Source organism: Anarrhichthys ocellatus, unplaced genomic scaffold (assembly GCF_004355925.1).
Source record: "Anarrhichthys ocellatus isolate YVR2014 unplaced genomic scaffold, GSC_Weel_1.0 scaffold62, whole genome shotgun sequence".
Lineage (NCBI taxonomy): Eukaryota > Metazoa > Chordata > Actinopteri > Perciformes > Anarhichadidae > Anarrhichthys > Anarrhichthys ocellatus.
The window spans coordinates 568803-576149 of NW_022280092.1; the positions used below are offsets into that span (position 1 = coordinate 568803).

A 7347-nucleotide genomic window follows, 5' to 3' on the forward strand; every position below is an offset into this window, starting at 1 on the left:
GTGTGTGTGTGTGTGTGTGTGTGTGTGTGTGTGTGTGTGTGTGTGTGAGAATATTTTTCAAACCCTCATTGAAATCACATTGTCTACACAGGCACCGTGTGTCACGAGCCTAATCAATGAGCACTCCTTTGTAAAGGGGCTCTGAGCAGTCATCACTGAATGTACAACGTTGCTATTGATCTCTGTGATATGTTGATGAATTACTGTACACACCTCAGAGAAAAAGAGACCATTCTTACTCTTGGTGTTAATAAAAACACAGACGTATACTTTCAAAAAACAGCTCTTGAAAATGATTTACCGAACAACAAAACGTAGCAAGCATACAATTTATAAATGCCTTTCTGACAATGAATGACTTGATCTGATACCAAGTAAAACAATGCTGGATTTACAGAACCACCACTGATATTTTTCATCATTAAACACTGTTTAAGTTACAGCATAAACTCTGTGTCTTGTTTTTTTTAATTTATGAAACACATGGGATATCAGAATTAATATAGAAAGATAATATATAAAACGAAATGCATTCATCACAATAATATTACCATAATACTACTAATAGTTCTGCAATCAGTTTGCTCTAACCTACTTTCTAGACATACATGAAGTTACCACCTAATCCTGCTTCCTAGTACCTGCATAGACTATGAGGGCCCAGAGCTCCGCGCAGTGCAGGTCAGTCAAACTTGACTAAAATGGCCGCTCACTGGCGCCTCCCTGAGGCTCACCGAGTCTTCCTGCCTGCCCCAGGCGTCACACTGCAGAACTGTAAGTAACTAACGCATGCCTAGGTGAACTATTTAGTCATGAACACAGATCTGTTGTCAGTGTAACTGTAAAATGTAGTAATGGCGAGATTAAGCGTTATGACGCATTGGAGCTCAGTATAGGGTTAATTTCTCGAGGCTCCACGTGCACACAAAACCACCTGTTGGCCAAAAGGTGAAACAGGCAGATCTATTACAGATTATCTTAACCATTTAATTTATGACATAAGCTAATGGATTTTTTTGCCAGCAGGCTAATTATGCTGTGATTTCATCAAATCTTTTGGTCAATAATTGCATCCTGATATAATAATGGTAGGAGGGGCAATATCAGGGCAGTGATCGTGCTTCTGTGACTAGGAAAGTGAAGTAGAGGAGAGACTATTCCTTTGTTTTTTGTTTTATTCAGGAACAATCATTTCTCAACGTTGTTCGGCCTGGGCGTCATCAATGGCGTCACGATATTGAACATGGTACTGTACACTGACAAGAAAATGATCCCGGATCCTATGAACACAACTTCCTGTTATATTTACAAAGGCTATATTTTGATGACCTCACTGTTAAAATGTTAATAAAACATAGTTTAGACAACATACCGTTGGTTTACGGATTATGAAAGCTGAACATCTTCCATCCTGACGTTTTGTAACGAATGTGGACCTCAAAGCATCAAGACTGAATGATCTTACGTTTCAGAGTTGGTCCAGGATTAGTTTTAAATATTCCACGTTTTTTAATATCTTAAACGTGTCAGACCAGGAAGTCATGATTATGGAAGTTATATGGAGCAGCTGCAGGATTTGTCTCATGCCGATGACATCGAATAAGAGGCCTTATAACGTAGAAATTCAACCCTAGTTTGAACTCTCCGTTTAAATGAAGGCAACAATAGCATGCTTATACTGCCTGATTGCCTTTGGTCTTGTTCTACCCGCTAAGTGGCTAGTATGTTAGCCTCTTCAAGATGTTGGCCTCTCTCTCAGCTGCTGAATGTGTGAAAACAGAGAATCTCTGTTTTTGTTTCTGAAATCAAGCTTTACCTTCATAAGTGTTACGAACACAAGTTGTAGTTACATGTGATACTTCTCAAACTTCAGAAATCCACAACACCGGACCAGCTTTGCTTCCTCCAGTCTGAAGCACTGACGCACATGTTGCCCTAAGCAGCGAGTACAAAAGAAGTTGTTTGTAGTGTGTCTTCTTTTAACTCTGCAAAGATGAAAACTATGAGGTGTGATTTGTTCCTCACAGGGGATTTCCATTCCAGTTTTCTGACAAAAAAAAAATACAAGGCCTCCCATGAGAAAATGCAACAAAGCAGACGGTGTGCATCCCAGAGTTAAACCCACAGTCTTATCAGCCTCTGCTGTTTGTTGTGGCTGTTTGATTGTGTGTGTGTGTGTGTGTGTGTGTGTGTGTGTGTGTGTGAGATGGCTCAGGCATTTGACAGCGATCAACTGACTGTCACAGACAGCTGTGGAGATAACATCAGATGCCGTCGTCAGGTGACTGGCTCCTTGGAAGAGAAAGGGAGACTCAGGGCTGACGGTCGTCTTTGGGGAACGGCTCTGGTCGGCAGCTATTCTGGTTTAGTCGCTCTGACTGTTTCCAGGAAAACACAATTTGAACCTTTTTTTTTCTCTGGAAGACCCAAACATACACATTATGGCTGTATTTTTTGGAAAATCCAGACTAAACAGTTGGGAGTATTGTTATTCCCAGTGACTGTTCTGAAACTGTGTTTTAACCCCTCACTGTAATAACCTGCACATCGACAGGATGAGTATTATGGCTTTCAATGGGAAAAGGAGTTTGAAATGATGATAACCTGTTCCCTAAGATCACCCAGGGAGAATTGCTTACAATGGACCTAATCCATTGGAAGCAATTCTCTACTGTACGTGTGATTATTCTGCTATCCGGAGACCCCGCTGCCTCTGATACGGGGGTCTGCCTGCCTCCAATTACAACCCATTAGCCCCTGATTGATAGCATCACTGAGGGCTAATGCATCGCTATAGCAGAAAACAAGACAAGGAGAAAATTACAATAACTACATAAATGAATAAAACGCCACTTCTCATTACTCAAATCTGTACCTTCTATGAGTCATTTGAGTGACTAATGCAGTGTCTATCTGCAGAAGGAATTAAATGGCCGTACATGTGGACGATGGAGCAACACGTGGATCCAGTGAACACCATAAAAACTATATCGCCCCGTTGTAAAGTCTACTGCTCGTTGGAGCCACTTTGCTTATTTCTACACAGCGTTAGATTAGAGCCTTTTTGTTTTTAGTACGTCATTGTGACCGATAAGAGCTGCGGTTTAACAGTCATTATAAAATGTTTATGTGGAATGAAATGCCCGACCTGTTGTCCACGGTGTGTTACAACGTCACACTGCATGAGCATCACAGACACGATCAGTAACCGTAACGGTAAGTCGAGCTCTCTGGAGGCTTAGTGTTGGAGTAAATACTCCTTCTCTGCTCTATCAGTCTTTACATGAGCATCACACACTAAAACTGGCCTATTTGTACAAGAAACCACCTCCTTTCCTCAAACCCCCTACCTTGTTGAATCATTGCCCTCCTCCCTAATTCTCTCGTTTCCTTTGCCCTGACTGACAGTGTGACGCCTGGCCACTCTCCTGTCACGGGGCCCGCATTGAACGCCAGGCTATTTCTCCGTAATTATCAATTACGGGGCTCTGCTTCCACACCTGGAGCAGGCCAGGCTGGGAATGAGCTCAGCCCATTAGGATGGACCTCCGGCTGGGTTGTTTATGGAGGGGGCTGGGCTCTACCCTCTGGAGGTGTTAATGGGCCTTCTAGGGGTATAGAGTCAGCTGGCTGATCCATCAGAGTGTCTGATAACATGCTGCACTGCTGTTGGGAATTTAATGCCTATTTCTGGTTTAGATACGTGTCGTTATTTAGCATTATATGTACAGATTTTACATCTTTTATGGTCCGTTTCAAAGCTTTAAACCTTTTAACTCTGACATGAATTTCAAGAGATCATTTCAGAATGAAACAGATTGCAATGAAAGGGCTCTGGTATATTGCATTACGTACATAGATCCGTGAGAGATGCAGTAAAGGAGCACCAGATTTTACCCATTAAAGTCAATTTAATAGTGGCAAGGAGGACTGCACATCCTGTGCAAATTGTTGTAAAATTGCGAATTGTACAACGTTTTCTGTGGCTCTCGGAGTGCTTTGTAAAGTCTGAGAAAATTTTAAAAAATGACATCACTTGAACATCTCTGCTTAGGCTTAGAGACAAACTGTTAAATACAAATCCTGTGTTGCAAACTGGAGACATGGACGTGTTTTTTAAGCTAGATCCATGGTGGGGATTGATATATTAATTATTTGTGATACCTTATCGCCATTTCACTGTAGCTGATGGGTGTTTGCATTGGAGACCTCACATAAAACATAAAACGCTGAAGACGTAAAACAAGGGGTTAGGACATAATGACCATATTCATACGTTAAAAACGTAATTAAAAGCATTTAATGGTTGAATAGATAAATAAAATAAACAAACAATTGTTCCCATAGGGATGCTATCTGCACCATAAACCCAGCATGTTGCCAGCCCACATACCGTCACAGTGTCCTATGAGAATAGAACAGCAGTTGGGTTTTAGAAGTTAAGGAAATGAACAGATATGTGTTGTCTTTATCTGCCTCCGCGCTGGTGACGGCAAATTATGACAATTTCCCCCAAATGTCTAATAGGATAAAATTAAGTGATCACATTCTGGACAGACATGGATAGGTTGACCGAGGCAGACAATCACGAAGCAGTTTACAGTTTTATAAAAAAATGAGGAAATTGAATAGCCATAAACATGTTGTCAGTTGGCCCCCCTATCTGACCTCTCATACATTGATTTTGACCGTTCTTTGTAAAGAATCTGTCTATCGCGAGTCCCCTGACTTCATGGAAGTACAACACTACAATGCTGATACACTTCTCTATCTACTGAGAGGTCACAGTGTGCAGAGCAGGCTTTCGGATGAGAAATGTGGGGTCATCACCTATTGAATTTACTCAGAATGAACAAGTATGAGAACCACAGCCCGGATTTGTAACGGCATCAAGAAAGAATCTGCTCTCTGAATTATTGCCTCATCGCTCTGCTTAAGCGTCAGACCTCGCAATATTCAAGGCAATATATTCAGAAAAGGTGCCGCATTGAAAGACTGTAGCATGTCATTTGCGTGTATCTTTATATGAAGTGATCAAGTATGACATGCATAGATCACTGCTTCTGTGTTGCATCTGTACCCTCCACCTGCCTCTTTCTATTCATGTACGAAGACACAAAAATAGATCCACGTCTTTTCACCCTAGAATGCAAATGGATTGACTTGGCCTCTTATCATGACAATAGTCGCTCTTTGAAGCCCGTCTCGTCTGTGCTCTATTCAACTGTTGGCGGCGGTTAGGTGAAAGAGTCAGCTTACGGCAGCCATGTTCTATATCATGCAGAAGATTGAAATGAAAATGAGGCACTTCTCAGAATAGCTGCAGGCAAAGGGGGGGTGGGGAGGGGGGGGTGGATCTGGTAGTAGGAGGATTGAGGGTGACGGGGGTGAAGATATACGTTCTGACTTTCTGTGTATTCTAGAGCTCACGGGTTGTTTTGAGTCTTTGCCAGGCTGAATGCTTCTGAGATATGTCACAGGTGTCGATGGATTGAAAAGCGTGGTATGCGCCACATTAGCTTTGCAATTGGTTTAGGCTGTGTGAGTGTGAGAGAGACACGCAGAGCAGGTGTGTGTGTGTGTGTGTGTGCGCGTGTGCGCTCGTGAATACAAACACCCATTTGTGTTATTGTGTGTATATTTTAGCCGCCCTCCCTCCCTCACCACATCGGTCTGTCTGCTGTGTGTGTAACATTGTGTCTGTGTGTGTGTGTGTGTGTGTGTGTGTGTGTGTGTGTTTGCATATTTTGTTGGGAGGAAAACAAGGGAGGAAATGAATGACTAAGACTTAGCTTTGCATTTATTCTTTTATTATAGAAGCTCTATGTTTCACAGAAGATTGAAAATATGCTTAATGCATTATAAATAAACTGCTTGTGAAAGATATTTCATTTTTATGTACATAGCCTTTTATATTGCTGCCAAAAAATCCATTATCCCCAATGATGGCTTCTCGTAAGCATAATTTAACAGCATGAAATCAAAGACTGTCGACACAGTGCTTTGATCATCTACTGTAGTAATGCTCTGTGCTTTGCATTTCCACTCTATACCTTTGCTGCTTTTGCTCACAGTCTGACAGGGTTCTATATTTCTCTAAGTGTCAACAAATTCCTTGAAAAGGCCAAAACCAACAATAAATCGATCCACTAACAAGTGCACCCAAATCCTGATATATGTTATTCCTCTGTGCCATAGAGTGCATGCTTCATTGGGTGACGTGTTCCCTTATCATGAAGAACATGGGTGTAGTTTTTTTTTCAGTTAGTCACACACACACACACACACACACACACACACACACACACACACACAATCCTGCTGCTGTAAATAATTACTAGAGCAAACGTGTATCAATTGGCAGCTGAAAATAGTCCCCAACAAAGGCTCTATTTACTTCTGTTAGAGAGACATTTTCTAAAAACTATACAGTTCCCGGCTCTTTTAGAGAATTTGTCCCCCTTCTCTTAAATTTGAGCTTTATATTCATGTTTTTAAAGTTCTACCGGTTTAGGAACCACAGGGCTGAGTGCAGACAAAATAGAAAAGTCAAAGAAATAACGAGAAATGCGCAAACAAATTGTTGTTTTCTTCTTCTTTTTATAAGCTTCGTTGATGTCAGCAAAACTGTAGAAAAGTTCAGACGTATCCTCTTCAGAGCATGTGAAGTTGTATGTCACAGACAGCTGTAAATATGTGCAATAATTGAACCATTTCAGAAAATTACTGAGCCTTTTTTTGAAGAATCGCACTATATATATTTCTGAGACATACTTAAGTTTTGTGTCTTCAGTACAGAAAAAAGATTGGGAAGCAGACTAAAATGTTGTGTTTCATCTTGATTTTTTGAAAATAAGAAACATTTAGAGTAACACCAGTCTTGTCCTTTGTCAATAACATGTTTACAGCAAGATATAATTGAAACAAGAAAGTTATGTTATAACAAGTAAAACTGACATAAGTGGAACTAGAAGTCATCCTGATAACCATGAGTGATGTTGCCGTGATGTGTCCACACACCCTCGGTGCATTAAGCCTCCCTGCTGTCCCCTGTTGTGCTTCACTGGGGCCGAGGGATATGTGCACTGACGCAAGCTCCAGTCTCTCTTGAGCAGCCATGCAGGTAAATAAACTGGTGATTGTGTGCTGAGGGAGGACATCACATGCGCAGATGAAAAAGCCTGTTGATTACTGATCGTCTAGCCCACGCTAATAATGCTCCCTGTCCAGACTCTCAGCCTCGAGATGAGCTCTGGATCAATCTTTAATACGGTGACTGAAATACAAATTCTGTATTGACCTGCTGGAAAATCCTCCTCCGACCAGCACCATTTATTTGTATTTAAT

At 41.3% G+C, this 7347-nt stretch overlaps 1 protein-coding gene across 1 annotated transcript in view; it reads left to right on the forward strand.

The window, feature by feature from the left end:
• Positions 1-5586, forward strand: part of tbc1d16 (TBC1 domain family, member 16) — a 28090-nt gene extending 22504 nt beyond the window's left edge. The window contains exon 14 of the mRNA XM_031872240.1: positions 5570-5586. The gene's annotated coding sequence lies outside the window, so the exon portion shown is untranslated. The remainder of the gene's footprint in view (positions 1-5569) is intronic.
• The last annotated feature ends 1761 nt before the right edge of the window (positions 5587-7347 follow it).